This window comes from Glandiceps talaboti, chromosome 23 (genome assembly GCF_964340395.1).
Source record: "Glandiceps talaboti chromosome 23, keGlaTala1.1, whole genome shotgun sequence".
Lineage (NCBI taxonomy): Eukaryota > Metazoa > Hemichordata > Enteropneusta > Spengelidae > Glandiceps > Glandiceps talaboti.
Window position 1 is genome coordinate 4430217 of NC_135571.1, and position 27772 is coordinate 4457988.

Sequence of the window (27772 nt, forward strand, 5' to 3'; positions counted from 1 at the left end):
AAGTAGATTTTATCTCACTTATCATTTGCATTGAAAAATTTTCCTTGAGACTTTGCTTAAGTACTCAGTAAATACACGTCTGATAAAATGTGTGCTATAGAATGAATCTAGCGACAGTCTCCCAAAATTTACATGTAAACATGCACTGCACACTACGCAAACTAGTAGTTGGTTGCCAAATACCTGGCCTAAAAAAGTCAAACCAACAAACACCAAAAGATCAATTACCTCAATATTGGTACATTCATCTCCCGACATTCCTGTCCACATTGACAAAAAAGGTTCCCTGAGTAACTTCAAATTTACGAATCCGTTTCCCTCTAATCAAATCATTACCAGCTGATTAGCATTCCCTGAGATTGTGTTCGGAATTCCCACTCTGTGTTTAGGTGAAAACTTGCATCTATTCAATTCCTCAGCGTTTGTACACTGCACTGGTCTGTATACTAATACTGTCCCTTTGCAGTGTTTGGTGTACTAGGGATTCGATTACAGAACAACAAAAGAGGCTAAGCGATTGGGGAATTACTATACATTGAATAGTCTCTGGTCTTTTCAACTCACCCATGTTCATATTACCTGGAGTGTTCCGTATAACAATCACAATCACAGTACAAGGTGAGAGTTACCGCCTGACTCAATTTTTTTTACACCGATATCGGTCACGCCAGGTGCAGGTTAGCCCGACTCACATTTTTAACTTTGATGTCGGTCATGTCAGGTGAAGGTAACTGGTTATATATCGAATCAAATTTTTAACACAGATATCGGTTACGTCAGATGTGGGTTATAGAAATTATTACCACAGATATCAGTCACATCAAGTGTGCCCTCTAAGCCAATATGACATGCCACTGACGCACACAATTTGTAGTGATGCACCAATCAGTCATGTCGGGTGCAGGTTATGGCCTGACTAAACTTTTTAACACCGATATCGGTCACGTCAAGTATGGATTATTATCACCCAAGACTCAAATTTTATATTCTGATATCAGTCATTTCAAGTTCTTAACATTAACCATAAAACTTGGCTTGACATACTAGCTGTAAAGAACAACATAATTGTCAAGTCAGATAGTATAATATATTGGAAATTAATTTTCCATAAAATCCTCCTTTATGTTATTAGGATTCCCCAACCTTAGTAAAAATACTGTGGGTGATTTCAAATGTTATCTATGCCGGGAGAACACAGCATTTGAGAGTATAATCAGTGTCTCTCATTCAGAGAGGACTCAACAGCTGAATATAGCAATACGACAACTCATACAGTGACTCAGTGGGACTAATTTCTGTGGACAAACCTTTTGTGCATATTCAGCTAAAATAAATCTAGCGCCGTAAAACTTGCCTGAAAAATCCAGTCGTTGTTTCCACTTCTTATGTAATATGGTGTAGGTAGTGAGTGGTTACACTATGATAAGTAGACCACCATATGATTACAATATACAACCAGTTACAATTTACACTGATGGGGTCACTCCATGTATAATAATCCACACTGTGTAATCTCCAACATTTAATTCAGTTATACTTTAGTTTCCTACATTATACTTGACCATGACCTGATCAATTTAACTTTTTTCCTTTTGATGTGTCATAGGTCTTTGTCAAACTTGACCTTGGTAAACCTTATGTGTGTTTGCATGTGTCACAGTACTCTGGAGGGTCTATAATGTCATAGTACTCTATATTTTGTGATGGGGAGGTATAATTATATTGCTTCTCAACATTTTTCTTAATTCAGCCAGAAAATACTAGTAACCTAAGGGCTTTGTCACTAATCTCTAATGACACAGCCCTTTCGGTCACTCATATTTTCCTTGGCTGAAGAAAACTATTGGGGAGTAGGTAATACCTAATTAACCAGTATATATACAGTATGTACATGACTCAAAATAACATAATTGTGAAGTCCAATGAAAACACAATAATCTATATTTACACGGTACAAGTAAGAGTAACAACAACAAAAGATACATTTTTAAAGTGTGTAGCATGTTATAAGTACTGCACAAGTTGCCATAGTAACAAACAAAACACAATCACGTACATATGGTCTCTAAAAAAAACGCTTTATTTTTTTAAAATACATTGCTACTGTCCAGACATAACGTCAATACACGTAATTTATGTCCCTCCCCCCTTTCCCCCCAGGCAGTTTTCTATAAATCATGATTACAATGACATAATCTATTTTACTTCACAGTGTTACTATAGACTATTAAAGTATAAATTACCATACTAAGGTCACTTGACTTGTCCTTCCCCTTTGCATGTTTTGAAAGTTTAGATACCAGTGTTTTCATCACCTGTTTTTTCAATGCACATTCAATGTTTTTGTTAAGTCACATAAGTGTGGATAGTACGTAAAATCTACCTGAGTATCCCCCCCCCCCCCCCCCCCCCCGGTCATTTACCAGCGTTGTCTACCAGTGTTTTTGTTAAGGGTGGTAAGTAGGTAAAATCTACCTGAGTACCTCTGTCATTTACCAGAGTTCTCTACCAGTGTTTTTGTTAAAGGTGGTAAGTAGGTAAAATCTACCTAAGTTCTCCAGTCATATTACTGGGGTTCCCACCAGTATTACAGTAATAATGCATGAAAAACTATGCCATTTTTACCACATTTCCCCATTTCTGTTACCTGGATCCCCAGCCCTTAGAAAAAACACTTGTATTACATGCATAGACCATCCTATACTATGAAAATCACTGCCTACACATACACAGTTACACACAAATATTTGTATTCAGGGCCCTCATGAAGCTCTCGTACTTGCTACCTGTATGTTAAATTTCAACTACTAAGGTCAAATCGATTCACACCTTCTAAATCCCTGATTGTCATACTCTAACACTACTGACTGATAACAAGGAGTTGATTATCACATAGACCCTAAACATCACATAGACCCTACCATTATCACCTGCTGCCCAAATCTAACATTTCCCAAGATCAACACTAGGGGTGCTAATCCTACACATGTCAAACACTGTGTCAACATTTTGACAGCTATGATAGATCTAGTACAATCAATTACTTGTAGTTCAAGTCTATTATCATCCTAAGAGTGTGACTTCCCCTGATAGCCTACCAAACTATCACCTAACAACCACTTGTTATATCTGTGTCTACAAATATTTGCAGAACAATTGATAACTATGTCTCAACAATAACACAGTTGTACCAACAAATCAAATTTATTGTTATCAAACAAACTGGACAATGACCTGATTTGACCTAACCTGATATGGTGGACATTTTCCTTTCCTCCATTCTATCTTCTAGTTATACATATTTTCACACTTTTTGTGTCCTAACTAAACAACCATGTGTTTAAATTTGAAAGTAGACCAGTATTGGGTTAGCTCAGTGATATCACAGTGACTTTACAAGTGTTAACACCAGGCTGGCTCTAACACATCACCAGCATGTATTCAACTGAAAGTACAATGTTGAACACTAGATGAGCCCAGTGCTGACACCAAGCTCACACTACAACATCACGCAGTGTTTTGTTTAAGATCTTGGAACCCTGGTAACAGGAACGGTGAAATCTGGTAAAACTGGCATAGTTTCCCATACATTATATCCTGTGAAATGATGAGGATTGGGTATATATTTTGGATTTTTAATTTATAAAACAATTTTATCACGGGCTTCCTACTTGAAAAATCATTGTGATGGTAGGTACTAGGTACATCCAGTTAGTAACATATGCTGGTATGGTGTTAGTGCTAGCTTGGTGGTAAGCAGTGGGCTAATGTATGCTGGTGACAGCTATTTCACAGGAGTTCACTACTAATATTATGGTATACATGTAATGTATGGGAAACTATGCCAGTTTGACCAGATTTCCCTCTTTGTATCATCAGGGTTCCAAGACCCTAAAAAAACACTGGCTGATGATTTAGTGCCAGCCAGGTGTTAGCACTGAGCACATCTAGTGTTCAACATTGCACTTTCAGTTGGTAATACATGCTGGTGATGTATTAGTGCCAGCCTGGTGTTAACACTCGTAAAGTCACTGTGATATCACTGACCTAACCCAATACTAGTCCACTTTCAAAGTTTTTCGTTAAGCTGTCAATGCATAGCTTTAAAGTTTCAAGTTCTCGTACCTGACAGTTTCCAATCTGACTGACAGCTTTCCAGTGACCTTTGACACCTGACCTCATTGTAACTTAATTGATATAAAGTAGTTTGTATATATAGACATTGTACCAATATTGGTTATCACTAATAATGAACTTTAAAATAGCATTTTATTGACACACTTCTTAAATAGGTTAATTTGATCTAGCTTACACAGATACACAGGTGAACAAAGAAGGTATTAAAAGGTACTTAGTTCCGCAGATCAAAACAAGTGTGGCACTGCTACTGGTTCAAATATTTGAAACTGGGCCTACATTCACTTGGACTACTTGACCCATGGAACAGGAGGGACATTCAATAACCTGAACCCTACACATCAGTTATAAATATACATTGATTTTAACACCGCTTATATCTCAAATTATCCTTACTGAAGTCATCTGCCCCCCCCCCCCCCCCCATCTTGCCCTTGAAGTGTAGGATGTCCAGATATTGCTTTCTGTGTTAGTTGTATCAACCAGAGCCAGTGAACGGTAATATGCAATGTGCTGTATATACATGTTCAATGTCAATACATTACTACTTTTAGGGACTGTGGTATTAAATAATACCTGCACTTTTTGCACTAATGTGTGTGCACATTGGTGTAGGTTCAATTCGGTATGTCTTAAATTGGATCGGGAAACTTATTATCAAAATGACTAGGTAACCCAGGAAGGCGTCTAATTTACTGCTACCACTAATTAGACAATCTTATACTCATAGTTACAGGTACATTGGATCTCTTGAAACCAAAATAGGTTGCTGAAAGATTTCATTGCGTCACTCAAATAGAATGTACATTTGTAAAAGCATAATAAATTAAAATTTCTATGATGGAAATTATTCCACATGGATATTGAAATGGTGGGAAATTTGACAAAACTTTTGACTAAACTAATTTCACCTAGCTAAAGTACAAATTTAACTGTACGGTCAGTGTGTCCTCTAAGCCAATTTGACATGCCACTGATGCACACAATTTCTAGTGATGCACCAAAATTTGGTGTTCCCCTATCTCAAACTATGTGTTGACCAGTGTGCCTTCTAAGCCAATCTGAGGTGCTACTGATGTACATATGTATAAATTTTAGGTCAGATATCTCTCTCTAACTCTAAGTCTTGTGGTTATCAGTGTTCAAATGGTTAGCTCATATATACACAAAAATGTACATCTTACCCTTGCAATCTAGGTCAAAACTTGCGAAGCACGAATGGGTTTGATTAAAATCAACCAGATTGGTACGCACGAAGGAACATGATGTTCAGTCGTTTCTACCGAGCAGCGCCAGTTTTCTCCTGATACCTGTTTCTGCCTGCCGATACTCTGCGGCTCAAGGGTGCTTCACGGTGGTGAAATTTACATGTATAATTCCACATAAATTTTGATTTGAAGTATCGGTATATATATGTATATCATTATCAGAATTTCTTATAATTTGCGTTATGTTTGACGTAAATTGTATGCATTTCTGTCTGAAGTAGAAGAAATGACTTGACAATGTAATACTTACTATTAGAAGTAGCAGCAAGTCAACGCAGAGTAGATTTGTACAGCTGACTCCGTCAAACGAGAAATAGAACCTAAAGAGAAAGAGAGCAACTTTGTAACTGGTACTAGCCGAGTCAGTCTACAATGTATATGCTTCACTTAGAGTCTTAATGACCCATCTCAAGTTCTGACAATAAATAAAACTTGCACCGACAGAACAAACTAAATCTTTTGTTTTCTCTCAAAGCATTCTTTCAATAACAGGGTATTACTGTCAGGGACTGAAGTTACTGTATAATTTGTGTGTTTATATCATTCTTTCTCCGATATGAAAGATGAGAATGAAATTGTCGTATTCTCACGAACTGTCTGTGGCCAAGTCATTACTTGTATGCCTTTTACATACCACTGCAGTCTGGGTTCAAACCAGCCCAGAGTTGACCGAGTTTGATAAAATTTCTCAGATCTACATTTGTATATATGTAAGAAGGGTGATTCTCGGTTTGACCCTTAGTAACTGAACGCATATTTTCATCGGATACTGTGGTTTCTTCCTGCTTTTACACTCGGGGCACTCGGGCGCTGCACAAATTGCGACTATATTTGAATTTTAAAATTTAATCCGGATTAATGAAGTTTATATTATTAACTGTTCTACATCTGTGGTTTTGGTCCACTCTTCACTAACTTAACATCAACATACAAGTTTACATATCAGCCAATATTTCGTAAATTTCAACAAAATTAACATAACGTTCAACTTTCCACAGCAATTTTCATTATAAATATATCTACTTTTCATACTCTCTGTATGCAATATAGTCGATTTGATGCACTACCAAACAACAACAATTTCTTGAGACCTACCTACCCCGCTACAAAAATGTGATGTTCCTCTATCCCTTCACTATATCATGGCTCAAAATAATATTGACCCACAACAACAATTTCTCGAGACCTAACAAAATTTTCTGTTCCCCTATCATGGGCATGGCTAGTCTAGTTCCTGTACAGTATTTATTACCATTTATACCTCCACTCACGGCATATAGTCAAAGTCGTTACTCTACAACTTAAGTCCTGAGATGCATGAGATGCAATTTAATGCAATTTAGAGAACTTCTTGAGATTGTAACACCAAGACAAGTCTCTGGGTGTAGAGAGCTTCTTGAGAGAGTAACATCAAGACAAGTCTCTGGGTGCAGAGAGCTTAACACCAAGACAAGTCCTTGGGTGAAGAGCTTCTTGAGATAGTAACACTTTGGGTGGGGAGCTTCTTGAGATAGTAAAACCAAGACAAGTCTCTGAGTGTAGAGAACTTCCTGAGGTGGTAACACCAAGTCAAGTCTCTCGGTGGAGAGTCTTAGAGAGCTTCTACAGATAGTAACACCAAGTCAAGTCTCTCGGGGGAGAGTCTTAGAGAGCTTCTACAGATAGTAACACCAAGACAAGTCTCTGGGTGGCGAGAGCCTCTACAGATAGTAACACCAAGACAAGTCTCTGGGTGGCGAGAGCTTCTACATATAGTAACACCAAGACGAGTCTAGGGCAACGGCTACATGACCTGACCGCCTTTTTTCACACGATGTCAATGAACGGTATATTGACATTGATTGAATGCACCTAAACAACCTTTATCGGCCTTAGCTTTGCTAGGAGAAACAAGTTAAATATAGTATATAGCTTTTGTTTACTCTGTACACAACATCACAGTGTTGATGAAAACCACCTTCACTCTATACAGTTAGTACAATCAAAATAATACTATACACACTCTACAATTGGGTTTATAGTTACACACATTGCAAGGTAAATTTAACCTGGATAAATAAATCACAAAATAGGCTGTAACCAAAACTTTTGTTTCCCTCTGAATCTTTGTGCAGCAGAGATGTAAATAACTTTTGGAGTATGTATGGAGGTTGCAATAATATGGGAGGAAAATGTACTCGAGGTGTAAATAACTTTTCTGAAATATGGGAAGCAAATGTTCTGTGTAGAGCCACTTTGTCAATGTTGACCGCAAATATGCTGTTACTAAAAATATTTGTTTCTCTCTGAATCTTTTGTAGCAGAGATGTAAATAACTTTTGGAGTATGTACGGAGGTTGCAATAATATGGGAGGAAAATGTACTCAAGGTATAAATAACTCTTCTGAAATATGGGAAGCAAATGTTCTGTTGAGAGTCACTTTGTCAATGTTGTCTATAATTATTTCCCTCTAAACTTTTTAACAGAAATATAAATAACTTTCTTTAGTATATATGGAGGTTGCAATAGTATGCGAGGAAAATGTAGCCAGGATGTAAATAACTTTTCCGAACATTAAAGGCAGTAAAATGTTGTGTATACGGGAACTTTGTGAATTTAGTCTGAAATTGTGTTGTTACTAAGTACCAGGGCATTTGTTTCTTATCCAATTCTTTGTACAGCAGAGATGTAAATAACTTGTTTGAGGATGTAGAATTTTGTTTTAGGTAGTAAAGTTCTGGACAGAAACTGGTTTCAGAAACAACCATACCGATACTGCTGACTGCCGAACATGTAGGTATAGGTCGAGTAATAACTGCACCCCTACCAATAAATGGAATGTCCTAGGTATGTCTTCATATGTAGGTCTACTAATAATTGCAACCCCAACCAATAAATGGAATGTCCAAAGCATGTTTTCATAGGTTTGTGAATTCAGGCTGAAATTACAAAAATTGCCGTTTTTTGTGTAATATTTTTCTACAACTCAATTCTATTTTAGACTACAATCATACAAATTAAACTTGTTTGTGAATTGGCACAAAAATTATCTTATTTTCAGGCTAAAATTATTTGAACAAAAATTGTCGTTTTTGTGTAATTTTTTTGTACAATTCAATTCTATTTTAGACTAGAATCATACAAATTATACTTGTTAGTGAATTGGCACTAAAATTGTTTGATTTTTTCTGTCAGTGATTTTATTAAATAAACGAAAATAGCTGTGATTTTTATGATACAAGGTTGTGACTATTGTAATTCTGTATTGCCGTCAGGTGGCCTTGCTGAATCCAATACTAATCACTTTGTTGACTGTACAAGTAGAAACCTTAGTGAATTAAGTATGGTCGGTACTTTATATGTTTGTACCCTATGTGGCATGAACCGTGACCTCTGACCTCTCTCTCTACCTTCTGAACAAAGTGCACAAATTTGGAATTTTGACGGTACATTATCACTGCCTGTATACAGGATATTGTGAAATATCTCATTTTACAAATTATTTCAACCTTCCTTTCCTATAATCACTGGCATCAATTTTACAAGATTTTATTTGCAAACACAAACAAACGATTATTTATTCAGAACCTTTTCCAACTAATTATTATTAACAAACAACAAATTCTTCTTAGATTTTTGGAAAATTTCAATTTCATTTTGGACTGAAATCACAAAATACATAATTATATTTGTATTCGTGAATTGTCAAAATGAATATTGCATTGCCACTGAAATCAATTCTTTTCAGTTCGTTGTATAATCAACTCCGTGTTAGTCTGAGGCTGAAATAAGAGACATAATACCTAATGAATTCCTACCCAAATTATTTTGAACAAAAATGGTGGAAAAAAATTACCACATTTCAATTTTAATTTGGATTAGAAATGTCCAAATATTACACCTAATGAATATCCGACACAGTTATTTGAAACACTTTTTCTGTTTCTGTTGAATTGTGCATTTTTTTGCACAATTCAACACTGAAATCATACAAATAATACTTGTTTTTGAATTGAGGCTAAACCTATTTTATTTTCCTGCTACAAAATATTTTACAATTTTGTAAATTTTTGTTACATTATCACTTAATTTTAGACCAGAATATTAAAAATATACCTAATCTATGGATTGGTGTCAATATTTTGGTTTAAAAATGATAAAATATACCAAACATTCATAAAACTGAGGTCTATATTTTTACTCACAATATACATGTAGGGAAAGGTTACATTTTGTAAGTGTGTCAATGTGTATACGTACATGTACTTGAGTTGAGTGTAATTTACTCTGATTTATAGACTATTTTAATCTGTGACTAGTTCATTAAAAGAGAATTTATACAAGGATTTTATTGGTTTTGTCAACTTCACAAAGTACGCATTTCAAATTCAACATCTAAGACATATACATAATGTAAGCCATGCTAAATTGGGAGCAAGCTTATAATGCAATCGTCTCATTTCATTGAAACATGATGAAGGTGTTCTGATTTATTTCAATGTCTTGTCATCATAATGTCAGTGGCTTAAAAAGAAACAAGGCTTCATCAAAGACATAGCCCCCAACATTTTAATTAAGTTATTCATATTCTGAATTTTTAAGGACAAATGTGCCAATCTATCATAATTGCAATGGTCATGAACAAAGTGGTGGACATGCACACATGTATGCACACACATACAAATGCACAGACGAACAGACACAGAACCCAACTTCAAGTTGAAGCCCTATGTAGCTCTATGGCATGGTTAGAAACAACATCACAATGTCACTGATTGTAGGATGGTGACCTCACAAGCGCATGTCTAAGCGAAAATTATCACTTATTGCTGAAATTGTGGAACTTTGATAAAAGAAATATTTCAAAAGTTTTCTTCGGACTTTACTTGTGATTTCTAAGTCATTCAGAATGTTAAAGTATGATTGTGAAATGAAAGCATCAACATCTACATATACACGTACCTTTAAGTTAGTTTTTTCCTTTTTTTTAATTGGCCATTTCACTGAATTTTACAAATTTGTCGTTTTCATTTTTTTTTTCATTTTTTTTTTCAAAAGCATATAGCACTCAAATATTAGGGAACAGTCATGCCCAAAATATCAGTTTTATCTAAAATCAATCCATGTATAAGGCCATTGTACTTAATTTCAACATACCAATTTGGTTTGAAATCCATGATTCCGAGGCCTGGCCTTATCTTAATTTATTTTTTATCTTTTTTATCTTTTTCTGGTCATGACAGATTTCACAGATTCGGGACTAAATTCTAAGTTTATCTCAGTAAATATCAACTATTTGTGATCAATTCTAAGTTCATACTTGCGTTGTCTATCGTACACAGAAACACAAATTACTCAAAAAACTGTTTTGTCATGGCTGATCATAGACCCTCCTTAGTGAAGGGTTTGAGCTGACTGTAATGTTATGTTATTGTTTATTAAGGTGTCCTATGTGGACCTATTTCAATTATACAATACTTAAACAAAATTTACAAACAAAAAAGCCACATCCAGCCCTCTGGCTTATAGGACACAAAAAGAAACTTCCAAATACATAAATAAATAAATATCACATAATTATGTTTTAATTATAAATAAAGGTTTTCCTACGATTAAATGCTTCGTGTAGAAAGTTTGCAGTATCACTGGGAAATGTTAACATTAAATGGCATAGTTTATCGTCTATAAACAATAAACTCTTCAAGTTTCATATTTACATGTAGTTGTAAATCAGTGTAGACGACATCGGCAACAAAGTATACATTATTGTAGGCTGTACAAATTCACACAATTCACGATAACAGGAGCTAAGAATCATCCACTGACCACAAAAATGCTACCGACATCAGACCTTTCACCGAGTGCCATTTCTCTCTGACTGAGAAAGCAACAGACAAACAGCCCTTCAATAATTTCTGTGTTCTCTCTGAACAAGGTAACAGGGACACTGAGTCCTCTTGTAATTTCTGTGTTCTCTCTGAACAAGGTAACAGGGCTTCTGAGCCCCTTTTGCAGTTTCTAACAAGTTTCCCGTCCCCCTCCCTAACCTAACATTCACAAGTGCGACATCGATACGTTTATATACATGTATGACATAAACCATGATGAAAATTATAGCAGTCACACCACTACGATCAATGCATTGTAGAAACATGATGGTAAACACATTAAACTAACACCTGAAACCCAGCACTGTATATCACATTAAAATTAGAAGTAAACTTTAATCAACTTATCAACAGCTCAGTCGTATTAAAATACAAAACCTGTTATCAATGAAGGCGTGAAATTTTCAAAATTTGGTTAAAAGTGCGAAAATGAAGTCGTGTAATTGTATTGACACTAGATCCCTTACCCCTAAACAACAAAGTTTGTTTAATGAGCTTGTGTGACATTGTACGACCCGTCCCTTACTTCACTGTGTTTACACTCAATACCTTTATGGTTACCTACACATTATCACACTACTGTTACACATAATACGAGTGTTTATTGAAATTGAAATTTTCAAGCCACTACATTCTATTAAATTATTTCATAGGTAATTAAACTTTCCCTTACATTGGTCTATTAAGTACAATTAAGTAAATTGTTTTCATTCTCAAGTGACATAGCTCTGTGCGTTAAATATTGATTACAGAAAAATCCATTAATGGCCTTGCTGAAACCCATTGTGAGTTGTGTTAGGTAATAGCTATTATAATGTTGATAGGTATGGAGTCATGATGGTCAAACAGTTAGAGTGGTCCTGGTTTTAAATCTGCAAGTTGTAGCCTTGCCACTGCTGTTTGTTTCTGAATGGATAAAGTCCTTGGGCAAGACTTACACCATAATTGTGGGGAGTTGTATAATCAGGTACCTGGTAGGATAGAGGTTGCAATGTGAATTTATCCTACAGACTAACAATGGCCTTGTATACACCCAAGGGAGTTGAGGTATAAAGGCCATTGTGCCACTATAGGTCTCTGCTAACGGCAATAATTGTGTAAAGCACTTTGAACACTGGGGAAATGACAATAAAAGCTAGCATTGCAATACTTAAATGTTATTCCCCAATATTTGTTCTTCATTCAGCCAAGGAAAATATGAGTGGCCTAAGGGGCCTTTGTCGCTATGAGTCGCTAGACGAGTAGTGACAACCCCTAGGTCATGAGTATTTTCCGCTAAATTAAGAAAAATATTGGAGAATAACATAATTATACCAGCACCATGCTGTTAAAACCTAGATGATGATATAAACATACATATGTGTACATGTATATACACTGGTCCATGCGTGAGATCTTGCAAGATAAGGAAAAATGCATTTTTCGTTAAATTTTACCTATTTTTCTTAAAAATGTGTTTTTTTAAGTTTAGAATATAAAGAAACTAATGGGTGACAATATGTTAATCTGTGATATTTAGTTCAAGAATGAAGCACTATTAATTTCACATATCCTGTACTTTCAAAATTACATGAGAACTTGGTGCCTCTGTTACCTTGTCCACGAAGTACACACGGCTATAACACTGCATTCTTACAAAACTGTTACAAACAACAGATATTATGATTAATAAAAATTACTTTTATCTTCTACAATTTATGAATTTAAGTCAAATTTTTGGTTAAAAAACAATTATCACGATCCAATATTGATGATGCGATTACAAAATGGCGGAATCCGATGATGTAATATCTAAAAAGATCTTGTTTATGTACCAGAGGGAATTAAAATGTTCCATGAGCACATAATACACTGGCCAACATAATGACAATGAAAACACTAATAAAATTGACAACATAACCATTTTATGGGAGAGAGACAAATAAATAATGTGAGCAATAAAGACAGTTCAAGTGTATTTCACGCAATAAAACTGAATAATCCTGATCATGATTAAATATTTTACTAATGGACATTTCTACTCGCAGTCAAAAAATTGCTCGGAATAATTTTCACCGACATCTCATCAGCATCGTCGGGAATGTGCTACAACAGGCTATTTGTCATGTGTTTTGGGAAAGACACCCCTGATGATGCTAACGAGATGTCGGTGGGTTGCTTGCAAGAAATGTTTCGACTGTGAGAAGAAATTTGTTATAACTAGGAACACAGAGTTCATGAACACTCATTCTCACATAAAATATTTTGTTTTTATGCTCAGTGGCGTTATTGAGCAATATCACAATACTGCCTATATTAGTTACAAACTTGATTACAAAACAAACATTAGTAATGGAGAATAAATTGTTCAATTTTCCCCAAAAATCAATAGGAGAATAAAATATAGTTACTTTAGAATGGTGAATTAGAAATGAATGCAAAGTTTCGACCCATCTACTACGGACCTTGATCACGCAATGATTAAGTTATTCAGCGTTAATTTCATTTTGATAAATTGAGTGTTAAAATCGTTTCCAATTTACCGTTCCAAAGGAACAATATTTTACTATCCAGCATCAGGAATTTTACAATTATTCAACTACTGTAGCTCAGTGCAATGTTGATGCAACAATAGTGTACCAACATTTTAATATATTGAATAAAAAATGTAGCAATAATTTTAATAGGTCTGAACAATACTGTAACCATAGATAATGTAACAATAACTAATTCTGATTTCGCAATAACGTAGCAATTTTTTAAATATATTGAGTAATAATGTAACAATAATTTGCATAGTTCTGTTGAACAATAATGAAACCTTAAATAATGTAATAACTAATTCTGATTTCACAATAATGTACCAATATTTAAATATATTGAGTAATAATGTAGCAATAATTTGCATAGTTCTGTTGAACAATAATGAAACCATAAATTCAATTCTGTTTCTATGTATCCTTTATCCCTTTCTGTGTATGGTTTATTTACACACCTGTTGCACAGAGTATTGGTAACAACCTATCAGGACAGCAGTTACAAATTTGTATTTTGAATAACTTGTTCTCAACAGAAAGCACACTATTTTTAACAAAGAAACATGTATAAATTGATCGATTAAAATACATATCTGGGAACAGGCAATCACAAAAGGTGATGTAAATTAATGAAAACTGTTTTGCAAATAATGTAAAACTCTGATTTCTTGAACTCCGATCAGTTTTACTGTGTATATCATTTTGACTTCACTTTATACCTGGACATGCTGACGTTAGTGTTTGTGTGTTTAATCTGTGTCATTTATTCAATATATTATACATGTATATGTAAACTGTATAACTACCAGTTTGATGCTCAACTATCTCACACCTAAATCACCTAAAAATTCTATCATTACTCATGCGTCTTTTTGCAAGCAAAAGTAAATATGCAAATACATCATCTCACCTTTTTTACAAAACAATTTTATAGCATGAAATGTTTTCGAAAAATACATGTAGTTTTATGCAAACATATAAAGTCAGACATATTTCAAACATATGATCATATTTTGAATTTAGTTTTTTGTCACCAAACAATTCTCTGACATTTTGTAAGACTAACTTTACATGAACAACTACACATACATATTTCAAACATACGGTCTTTCAGTTTTTTTATAAAACAATTCTGTAATATTAGAAAGTGTTTTCTACGCAGTTTTATGTGAACAAGTACATATACATATTTCAACATACACATGTATGGTCACAATTTTAGGGCTTGAAATTAACAGTAGTCCTGTGTCCACAGACTACCAATTCATGTCATGGGACTACCATAATTTGCAGCTGGTAGCCCACTCAGACTACCACTGATTATGCATGGTTTCAAGGATGGAAGATTTACGAACATTTAGTAACACACATACATATATTTCCAATCTATATAGAGGAAATCTGTTTTCAGTTCAGGAATATGAGACTACTGGTTACCATCCTTGGACTACCAATTTCTAAATTTCGAGCCCTGAATTTCAATTTAGTTTTTTACAAAACAATTCTACATAACGAGATGTTTTGTCAGAAAATACATGTAGTTTCGTCAATACTTTAAATCACGTTTGAATTTACTTTTTATCCGAGAAAATTCTGTGACACTTTGAAATGTTTTGCGAGAACATACATGTACTGTAGCTATAAAACATATATACATGTACTGGTATACAGTCAGTTTTCTGTGTTAGCTTATGTAATGTTACATTTAGCTGTACTCTCTCTGAATGTCACCACTAAATGATTCATAAATAAAACTTTGGAACATGACAGTTGGAAGCATACAGGTGGTATAGTACTGGTACGGTACATCTCTCAACCTGTACATTATTGACAGATTACTGATATGTATTATACTAGACATTTGTTTGTCCTGTACTGAGAATTCCAAATGAGTTGTCGTATCAATATCAGTAAGATGGTTACAATCGACCACAAATAAAAATTTGGAACACGACAGTTGAAGCGTACGGGTGGTATAGTACGTCTCTAAACCTCTGCATTATTGACAAAGTACCCATATGTATTATAGACATTGTTTGCCCCGTACTGAGAATTCCAAACGAGTTGCCGTATCAATATCGGTACGTCAGTTACAACTTACAATCAACCAAACTGACCAACAACATATAAATTATTCACCCACCTGTGACATATCAATTCAAAAACACATCATTACTGCTACAAACTCTCAAATCCTATGATATCTACTGCAAATTACTGCCGAAAAGCACTCCAGTGAGTTGTTGACACCAAACAGACACATATCAGTTCTCCCATGAAAAAAAATCTATATATTGACGTCCGTGTACATGTAGTTGTGAATGTCTTGCATTCAGTTTCCAAATAGCTTTTGTTATGCTAATTAGGTCAGAGGTCATGCTATTGAATTCATGACACAAGAATGGTTTTTTCATTGGGTGAGGTGACCTTACTATCATACCTGTACTTTTTCAAGTAGTCTTTCTCTTTCAGTAGATTAAATATTGACATTCAACATGTTAAAAAACGTTTCCGACTTTTTATTTCAAATTATCTTATCAATAACTGAGAAAACTCCATCGTCCTATGATACATTTGTTGTATCATGGTAGAAAAAGGATGAAACCTGTTAAAATTTAATTATCACGATATTTATTCCCTATCGCTTCCTTTTATGTGAACCTTGGTAACACCTTGGGACAGAGTAGGGCAAATCCGATCACAGGTTATAATCCCCCATTATCGCTGATTGATTATAAACATTATTGATTGATCAAGGTCCGAAGTTGATTGAATGAACTGGCACAATTGTTTCAAAATGTAGATGACATCAACCAACGAGATAATTGCAACAATGAGCCACAGTGAGATATCTGATGTAATTGACAGTTCCCAATACCTTGAACTGAGAGAATACTTCCTAATTAACAACTGGCCACAAGAATAATATTTATTTACACCCAATAATTCTTATGTATATCAGTGGTTGCCTCCCAAGATATCCAGTGAGGACCACTGCTCATTGGTCTAGTGTTTGCATAGGATGAAACTGGAGTACTTGGGGAAACCTGTGTAGATCAAAAATTGAATGACACTCTTCTTATTTACAACATGACAAATTAAATCAAAACCCTATCAGGGCTCAAACTCTAGTAGTAAGAGGCAAGCTGTTATATGTATGTGTTACACCACTTGGCCATCGACAACTTACAGTGTAATTTCAAAATCAAATGATGGACTCTGCTGGTGGTAGTCTATCCAAATTGTCAAGTGTCACCTGCATACCTACATGTATACTCACCTCCATTTAACTAATTGGTTTTGTTTGTTGTGTTGTGTTTAACTAATGAACATACTTGTCTATGAATGGAGAGTCTTGCCTAATCTATACTCATTGCCACTAAAATTAGAACATTTCATTTTGTTTTGTTAAATTTGTGTTGTGTTGTGTTGTGTTGTGTTGTGTTGTGTTGTGCTGTGTGTTGCGCTGTGCTGCATGTTGTGTTGTGCTGTGTTGTGCGTTGTGCTGTGCTGTGCTGCATGTTGTGTTGTGCTATGTTGTGTTGTGCTGTGCTGTGATGTGTTGTGTTGTGCTATGCTGTGCTGTGTTGTGTTGTTATGTCGTGTTGTGTTGTGTTGTGTTGTGTTGCGCTGCACGTTGTGTTGTGCTATGTTGTGTTGTGCTATGCTGCCTTGTATTGTGCTGTGTTGTTTTGTTTTGTTTTGTTTCACAAACCCACAGGGCAATGACCTGATACAGAATTACTGGGCATGGGACTATAGTGTACCTGTCTACTAACTAAATGGTACGCCTACATCTAGACCCATTTCTACCTATACTCTAAATTAATTGTTTTGTTTTGTTTTGTTTAACAAACGTACTTACTATAATACTACTAGTACTAGTACTGGGTGAATAACCTGAGATAGAATACAATGAATTAAGACCTGTGTGGGACTGCCTCCTGGACTGTCTGTCTTACAATGGAGTAGTTTACTTGCATGCCTTCATTATGTAGTTCAGATCTTTCACAGGATTCACTTCAGACTACATAGAACTTAGAAGTTGAAGGGACACAGGCTGAGTTTAGACGGTTTTTACTTTGGTTAGTAATACATAATACTTTACATAAAAAGATGGCTAAACTAATCAAGTATAGTGTTTACAACGATTCATGTAGCCATGACGTGTCACTTTTTACCAACCATCCAACTCATGCGTTGTTCATGTAATGACAGGGATTTCCTCAGATTTGTTGATACATACCAACAATTATGTCATCAAATCTTTCATATATTATATCTAAATACCAGGATTGAGTTATACCAGTATCAAGTAACGAATGAGTGCATGTGCTTCAGTAAGTAGACTACAACATGTAACATTTCATAGGCAACAAAAATTGAGTCCAAAAACCATCTAAACTCAACCTGTGCCCCTTTAACTAACAGTAAACTAAATAATTTTATATGTACATCAAAGTAAAAGTGATATCAAATTTGCTGAAATTATCCCAAAAACAGTTATTGCCAGAATCCAAAATTGATCAAAACCTTCACTGGACCAACTTCTGTGTACTGATAGCCTAAACATAGAAAAAACAATACTAGTCAACCTATTGATAATGTACATAGACATTTCCATCAATACACTTATTCATCACATCTAAATCGTATATTAATGTCACAGAAAATGATTGTTCGAACAGTTTTGTTTAAATCTCCAACGGATCACTCATCTCCTTTGTTTGCTCAGTTGAATATTCTAGATGTTTTTAAACTGCATAGATATTTGATAGGTTCCTTTATTTATGGCTTGATCCATCAACTATCACCACACACTTTGTATGATTATTTTGAACCTTCACACCATAACTACAATACAAGACTCTGTTCATATCAAAATATTTACCCATATTATGCCAGAACAAACTCAGGTCAGTTTTCTTTCTCCTTCTCAGGGGCAAAAATCTGGAATAGCATCCCTGTCAACATAAGATGTATCAATACGCTAAACGAATTTAAGCGATCTTATAAACAATTTCTTCTAGAAGAGTAAATTAAACCACTGTACAATTTATTGTTACCGTATGTTCTTCATAAGTACTATGAACTCCGAGGTACTATGTATTTGCTTTTGCTATATCACTTTGCTGTCAAACATTGTATATAACTATGGTAGGGGACAGGCTTGAATAGCTGTAAGCTAAATCCCGATTCCCCTATTTACCCACGAAATAGTATTTTTGTATGTGTATCTGTAATGTTCATTTGTGCTTTTGGGTAAATAAACACTATATATATATATATATATATATATATATATATATATATATATATATATATATAATGTGAATATTATCAAAAGTATTTTTATTGTCAAATAGTTGAAACTTTCACTATATCCAAGAACTTCTTATACTGAGAGTCTACAGTGTGCCCTCTAAGCCAATTTGATACACCACTGACACTCACAATTTCTAGTGATGTAGCAAAAATTGATGTTCTCCTATCTCTTACTATGTGGTGACCAGTGTGTCCTCTAAGCCAATTTGACGCTCCACTGATGCACACAATTTAGAGTGATGCACCAAAATTTGGTGTTCCCCTATCTCTTACTATGTGGTGACTCACAAGAAATGTCAGTTTTTATCATTTTGACTCACAACAACACAATTTGGCTATCATTAGAGGGCACACTGTCGAGAGACTACATGTATACACTTAGAAAACCAACAGACAAGCTATGTATTAATAGATCAATGTGATTAGAACAAGACATCAAGTTGGGTGGTACCTACCTATACAACCTTTCTATACTAAGAACACTCAGAGTGTGAGCATTTCTTTTTACCTACTTGTCACCTAGACCACAAACCGTGTGAGTCCAAAGTGACAAAACTAAGTAAAATATTTGTATTGATATTGAATGGAGCCTGGAGGACACTGACTATATGGAGTCCTCTCTCAAGTAGTACCCCTTACCGAAATGAGACAGCTGTTTTTGAGCTGCAGCAGCTCTCAAAAAGACTTCTGACAGTTAGCTGCCGGAAGGCTGATTTTTGTGCATACATAATTAGATTTGAGCTGCAGAGAACAACTCTCAACAGCTCAGGTAAATACCTGACAGACATTCAACTGCTTTATAACAGACTTATGTAAGACTATCCTCAGACATCTGAAAGACCACTAACAGACCTGACAGACTAACAGCAGCCTTCTGACAGCATTGTGACAGACTGCTGAAAGACTATAAGCAGACTTCTGACAGGTGTCATTGGCACACTGCAAAAGGGGAATTCCTTACCAAAAATCCACTAGTTTAAAAAGTGTTCTATACTAGTTCAAAACAAATCTGATCAGTTTTGAGTGTTTCATTCGTGTTTTAAACATGTCAGAAGTCCTTAGTCAACTCATTTGAAACTACTTTTAAACATGTTTTAAACCATATTAATTTTGACACTTAAAACATACTTATACACGTTGGGGAAATATATTTGATATAGAAATGTATATCAGGACTGACCATATTTGATTTGAATGCTTGTTCCCACTGAAACATATTTCAAAAATGTCAGTTTCACAAACTCACAAAGTTTGTTCACTTACATGTTTTAGGGGATACACATATATGTATGTATGTACATACTACACACACAGGCACATACTTTTGCAACCAGTAAATCATGCAGAAGAAGAATTAAATGAAAACAAGAAGCAACTTTATTGCTTTTTTCCAAAATAACTAAAAGGCTTGAGACATGTCTGTAGTGAAATGACAGTACCAACATACCTGAGTTTAACAATAGTACCTGTATTCATCCCTTGATTAGAAGACAAAAAATATATGTCCCTTAATGATGGGGTTCTTCAAATCAAATCTAAAGAATTACCTACATCATACATGTGAAAGAGCTCTGGCAATTTGAGTTTGGCTTTCAACAGTTGCTGGAGTTTCAGAGTCTGACATTATTTCACTTTCAGTCATTATATAAGCTAAAGCCATTGTGTTCATCATTGGCATCGTCACTTTGGCAGTTTACATCATCACTTTGGTAGTTTACATCATCAGTTTGGCAGAATCAGGATCAGGATCAGAATCAGATCAATCAATATCCATTGGTTCCTGAAAGTCACTGCAAAGAAAGAAACAAGAGCAATCAATTAACAAAAGAAATATTTGTTATGAATGTGAAGGGAGAGGTACACAGTTCAGTTTATCTTTTGTTTCTAATAAACAGTTACATGCTACAAACAAAGAATCTATAGAAATGCCAACTGTCCTGTGTCTTTTTACTATTTGCTCCTCTAGGGGAATTATATTGCTCTGTTTTGTTTTTATACACTAACAGATTAAAAAAGTTACTAGTACCTTTGAAAGTAGGCCTGTTCCTTCATCCTTTTTAAAGTTGCCATACAACTTTGCTAGGCGTTTGGCTTGCTTCTCTTCAGCAATTTCTCTATTTTTGTCAGTCTTTGCTTTATTGCTTTGCTGTGCTGCATGTGTTCCATTTTTTGTCCTGCTGGAGTTTGCTTTCTTTGTCCACTTTCTGTTTTTTGTACTTTTATGTTGACACTGCTTTTTCTAAAGTCATCTTGAGTTTCTACTCTAAGATGCAACAAATAAAAACATGCATGTAAGTAACACTAATTTTGGCAAAACAAAAATTATCAACTGGTAAATAGAATCTACAAAATGTATATTCTTGTAATGTGTTAACAGTGGTACACCCTAGGTAATACATTTTATCAGACTTCCCAAAAGTACATCAGAGCAGCCATAATTAAGGAACAACATTTTTATAAAAACTTTATACAAAAATAATGAACTCGCAGTCTTCCCACATTGTCTCTTAACATTTCTACTTAGAATAAGACAAGGATAATTAATATTGCTTGTCTGATGGCCACAATGCCTCAATAAGAGTTCCATATTCTTACTCTCTCCTTACAACTAAATATGTGTTGTGTTCTATAATTTGCACTATAACGTAATGAATACACAAATACATCAATATGAAGCATTTTAAAGATGACAACCTTTGATTAAAATGAAAGTTCATACCCTTATTAAATAAATACATGTATACGTATGTATACACACACACACACACACACACATACATACGGACAGACCTCAATGACATACATCAAGTTGGTGAAAAGTGTTCTGCATGTACATGACAGAGCACTGTGTAAATGTGGCTGTGACCATGGGCCCATGGGGTGTACTAGTACTACTACTACTAAGTTACTACTAAATGATTTGTGACACACTGGTTTCTACAAAACACTCCAACATTGTTCCATTCCATATCTTAATTGAATAAATTAATTTACCACTGTTTTCTAACAAGACTCAGTGCGGTACATAGGAACTCTTTCGACGAGAAACTAATAATTTTTACACGATAAATCGTGGGGGGGGGGTTGTATATCTGATTCCAGTTTACACACGGCACCAGGCAAGCAGTGCATTCTTCCCTACTTTCAAGCGACAAAGTGGACACTCCAACTTGAATATTACATGTATATCAGATGTACTTTAAAAACAACTTTCGGAAGTTTCAAACAGTTGTAGAAGTCTATGTATGCAACCGAGGTCTAGGTCTATGTCTGAAAAGCCTCCGATCGTACGGCCACGAGTACTATACAATTAATAAGTAAATAAGATATAACGTCTACACACAGACGACCAGGATTCTATCGTTTAAAAAAACACCAGAGCCTATAATATGCTATGAAAGCGTCAGTTAAATTAACATACCTTCATCACCAAAATGAGTAGGTCTTGATGTATACCTCTTCTCATGATCAGTTGTCGAAGACGATTTTCTTTGCCTTTGTGAATCATGGCCGCCATCTTCCGTTTACCAACATTTGAAGTGCTGGTGAGATTGCGCCCGTTGATTTGATTGGCTGATACGTCATGGCCTCGTTCACAATAATTTCAAAACTTCAATGCGTTGTAAACTTTACAACAGTCGTTGATTCAATTTTGAAAATATATATTTTTGTTTATTATTTTGTTTCTTTCATATTATCCATGTTTGCGCTGTTATTAGCCATAAACAAAATGTTTGTTCCTCGCAGTTTTTCCACAAGCTTTGAAAGAGCCTGTGACGCTATATTGTGGATAGCCAGCGATCTCAGGGCTAGGGGTTTGTGTACACCGTACGTTCACGTTACGTATCGACTCAAAACAGAGCAGTATACTTGTAATCTCCAAAAGTTGAAGCAAAATGGCAATCTATGAGAGATGGAAGCGAAAAGTGGCCATTCCAGTTCTGAGGACAACTTTGCGATCATTGGCCTACACACGATGGACTCCCATCACTTCCGGGTGATGTCCCTCGACATCAACAACACACGAACACGTACACAGACAATACCGATACCGTTTCAAGCGAGTTTGGTAGACTAATGAGATGATCGACAGGAAGGAGATGGCGAGCGTCATATTTATTTATTCATGTTATAACATAACGGAGGAAAATGAAGACAACTGTGAGTTATTTGACAATGAAGAGGGGAATCAAAATCCCTTGTTGACATCCGAATGTCGAGATTTATCAGACGGCGTTGATGATGGGTATGACCCTGAATATGACCGACTATAGCGAAACTGAAAACTCAGATATTGGCGAGGCCGATCATATGCGGCCCAAAATGAACCACTCTTTTCAGTGCCTATACGCTACACGACCGACCCAAGTCAAGAAATGCAGGGGACATTTCCTGTAGTAGCCTTGAAAATGGGCCGTGTTTCTGCATATGTAACCACTAATTGGAAGTCCCAAGTTGAAGCATAGTAAACAAATTTCACACTAATATACGTGCATGGCTATCACAAACCCAGAATACTAAATCTGGCAAATGATTTTAAAATGGATGTTTGTTATGTAGGTGACATATTACAAATAATTTGAGAAAACAGTTACATTAAATCTCGGTAAGTTGTGAGGGTGAACCCAGAATACTAAATCTGGCAAATGATTTTAAAATGGATGTTTGTTATGTAGGTGACATATTACAAATAATTTGAGAAAACAGTTACATTAAATCTCGGTAAGTTGTGAGGGTGAACGATGCAAATAATAAATGCATACAACAATACATGTACATTTTATATTAGAGGTATTCTGTAAGGATTGATTTTGTTGTTCATGCAGCTGGTTTACATTTTAACAAGAACAGATTCCAATGTTTATACTTAACAATGAAACTTAATAAATATATTTTGACATGTAAATGTACTGTAGTTATTGGACATTTGATGGTGTTGCAGGCATTCTTATAAATATTACCTACATTCACCTGCATACATTTGATGTATGTTTTAGTGAATAAGTATTTAGGCAAGTATAATTCCAAGCAATATTTATTATGACACAGAAGCATATTAACAGAAAACCCTTGGATTGGTATGCCCTTCCACATTGCCACTGTCCAGGTAACTTTAAAATATTCTGGAAACTACCACAAGAGCTGCTAAAAGTCTGCTGCTAGTCGTTTTGCCCATGACAGAGCAAAGTGTAAACACTCCTGACAGACATTATTTAGAAATTAACTCCTGTGGCTGAAGACAGCTGCCAGTAAACTGCAAGTAGCTGTTGGTGAGCTGAAGACAGCTGTCAGTGAGATGCAGACAGCTGTCAGTAAGCTTAAGAATTTTTTTCCTAACAGACATAAACCCTAGAAGTCTGTTGCAGACATTCAGCAGCTCAACACATTTTTGAATGTCTGCAATATAACTGTTGGTAGTGTGCCACAGAGCTGAAAAGCTCTGAAATAGCTCTTTGACAGCTTGGTACTGAGCTTTCAGTTTGGTAAGGGACATCACACCTACTGCAGTGTGCCATCTAAGCTAGTCTGGATGACCAGAGTCAAGTCCCTCAATCAGCACACATTCCTGTGCTCCCTCCTACAGCGTTCATATAAACATGATTATGTTGTTGTGTCCCCACATCATTTAGTGTAAACGGACTGGTGGTGAAGTCCTGGTTGGACATTGGACATTGTCAAATCAGCTGTACCAAATGAATATTTAATGAGCGGTGATGGCAGCCCTTTATTACTAGTGACATATTGCGCTGTTGTGCTTTGCTCACTATGGGGTTGAACCATAATTAACACCTTTCGTCAGGGCCTTGACTATACTGTGAGTGAAGGTATAAATGGTAACGATACTGTATAGGAACTAGACTACATCTCAGCCAATTTGATGTGCCACTGATGCACAATAATTTCTAATACTCTCAATTTGGTGTTCCTCTAGTCTAGTAACTATACATGTGGTCATTTTGTAACATCTCTCTCTCTCTCCACATATAGTCAAATTGAAGAATTCTACTGAAAATAGCATGGCAGTGGAAAAGCAAGCGCAAAATCCCCACATGACAAGATTCCAAGTTAGCACAAATTGTCTTTTGATCCACAAAATGGAGAATCTCCTAGCCCTAACACTGATGGCTAGCTTTGATGAAAACATGTTTTGTACAGTTAGTCCACTGTTCAATGTTCTTATTCATAGTACAAATCAAGCTCAAGTTAGGGGGTCTAACCCTACTCATAATCAAGTTCATGTTAGGGGTCTAACTCTACTTATAATCAAGTTCATGTTAGGGGGTCTAAGCCTACTTATAATCAAGTTCATGTTAGGGGTCTAACTCTACTTATAATCAAGTTCATGTTAGGGGGTCTAAGCCTACTTATAATCAAGTTCATGTTAGGGGTCTAACTCTACTTATAATCAAGTTCATGTTAGGGGGTCTAAGCCTACTTATAATCAAGTTCATGTTAGGGGTCTAACTCTACTTATAATCAAGTTCATGTTAGGGGGTCTAAGCCTACTCATAATCAAGTTCAAGATAGGGGGTCTAATCCTACTCATAATCACATTCAAGATAGGGGGTCTAATCCTACTCCTCCTGAAATACAAATCAAGTGCATGTTAGGGGGTCTTAACCTAACCCTAACACTAATTCCCCAGTTGATACAAATATTTATCTTTTGTACAGTTGTTCCACTCTTCTATATTCATACAAATCAAAATAAAGTCAGGCATCTATTATCATATTCCTAACCCTAACCCTAACTCCCTAGTTGATACAAATATGTACTATCTTTTGTCCAGTCCATCGACTGTTCCACATTCTTTCCTATTTCAGTGTTTGAAGCCAACAAATAATTTTGTTCCTTATTCGATGGGAACATTCTAAGTAACCATAGAGAAAGTACTGAAGCAGGTATGGATACAGTTATCCAGGCATATTGTACGCAACTATTCCTTTACCGTTCCGCCAAGTGGCTTAGATTAAAGTCGACATTTTGTTGAGAGTCAGGCGGCAAATTACAGACAACGTTGGTTGGCTGCCTCCATTGTAATTGAATGGAGTACTTACACTTATTCAGTGTGCATGGCTTAACAAGACATGTGTAGTGAAAGAAAGTTGATTCCCTGTTTAATCTTATTAGTAGAACAACATAACAGTTTGAGAAAACCACTAGTATTTGTTGTTTGCCGACACAAAAACAGTTTTGAACACCATGAATACAGAAGTACACTGAAATTACATGTGATGCATACTTCTAGTGATCCTAAGGTGATAGCATTAAGGCATAAATGTGGAGTCATGATGGGTGAATGGTTAGACTTAGAGTGGACGGCTTGGAATCTGCAGGTTGCAGGTTCGAGCCCTGTCGCTGACGTTTATTTCTGAGTGGCTACAGTCCTTGGGCAAGATTTGAACCCTGACTGTGCCTCAGTCAACCCAGCTATATAATTGGGAACCGGGTAGGATAGAGGTTGCAATGTGAATGCTTTAATCCTATGTACTTATAGAGGCTGCAATGGATTGTATTCTCCCCAGGGAGTTGAGGAAATATAAAGGGCTGTTATGCCGATATAGATCCGAGCCAGGGGTAATAATTGTAAAATGCTATATAAAAATCAACATTATTCATAAAACTTAAACAGCAATGTGGGAAAGAGCTAACTGGTATAGTATTAATAGTTTAGAGAATTTTGACAAACATAGACATACATGCCCTCTAGTGTCCCTCCAGCGTGCTTGTATGATATTAAGGAGATTTGTAAATTAAGGTATCTAATCTCAAGAGCTCGAGGTGCAGAAATAAATGGATAAACTTACTGTATGGTAAGGGGAAAAGGGGATCGACAGACACTGGATACTAGGCAATGGGAGAAGACTCAGACTATTGTTTAAAGAGACAGGTCTTTTTGTGTGTGAAACATCCATCATTTGCATATAGGTACATGTATGCAATTATATTTCTAGTATTGCAATGCACTGCAAAGAACACTCTACAAAGTATGCATGCATTAATGCAAGTAATCGCTAGTACATACATGTACTTATGTAAGTAAACATGTAATGATATTGATATTTGTACTGCAGAGCAGAACCTGAAACATAATTGCATACCTGTATGCTAATAAGTAAATTGTAATGATTCCATACATGTACATGTATAGTACATATATATGAAAACACATGAACACACTATCTGTAAGAATCTTGCCATTTCAGATAAACAGGTAATCTAATACCAGAACCTATAATGCAAGAGAGTTATTTTGGGTCTCTAGAAGTATTTGCACTCATGTTTGCAGTGTTTTCTGCTGCACTGTAGCAAAAAACACCTCAAGCTCTCGTTCAAGTACCCCAAGTATGCCAGACTAGCAGTCAAGCATTATGAGGTTCTGTTACAGCACTGTACAAATTAAATCATGTACATGGACTTCATACAATGTACTATAGTCTATGTGATAGTCATACTCTACAATCTCTTTCTCTTTCCAAGTAAAGTCAAACAGAAATTCTACCAAAATCTACTTAAATCTCCTGCTGGGGAAAGGTTGAACAGTGCATGTAAGTAGTAATCCATCACATACTGACAGGTGGTTGTAATTGGTTACTTACAACGTAGTTCACTTAACTATAAACTCAACTTCCAGTTTGAAAGTAACTTAAGCGATGT

General features: G+C 35.5%; 1 protein-coding gene across 3 annotated transcripts in view; it reads right to left on the bottom strand.

Moving 5' to 3' along the window:
- Nucleotides 1–27772, bottom strand: part of LOC144452849 (serine/threonine-protein kinase 33-like) — a 63660-nt gene that overhangs the window by 14195 nt on the left and 21693 nt on the right. For 2 of the 3 annotated variants that reach the window (XM_078144031.1, XM_078144033.1), the window contains exon 2: nt 5656–5725. The gene's annotated coding sequence lies outside the window, so the exon portion shown is untranslated. Of the gene's footprint in view, nt 1–5655; nt 5726–15932; nt 16054–27772 lie in introns of those variants that run through there. The other variant, XM_078144032.1, reaches the window with a different exon arrangement.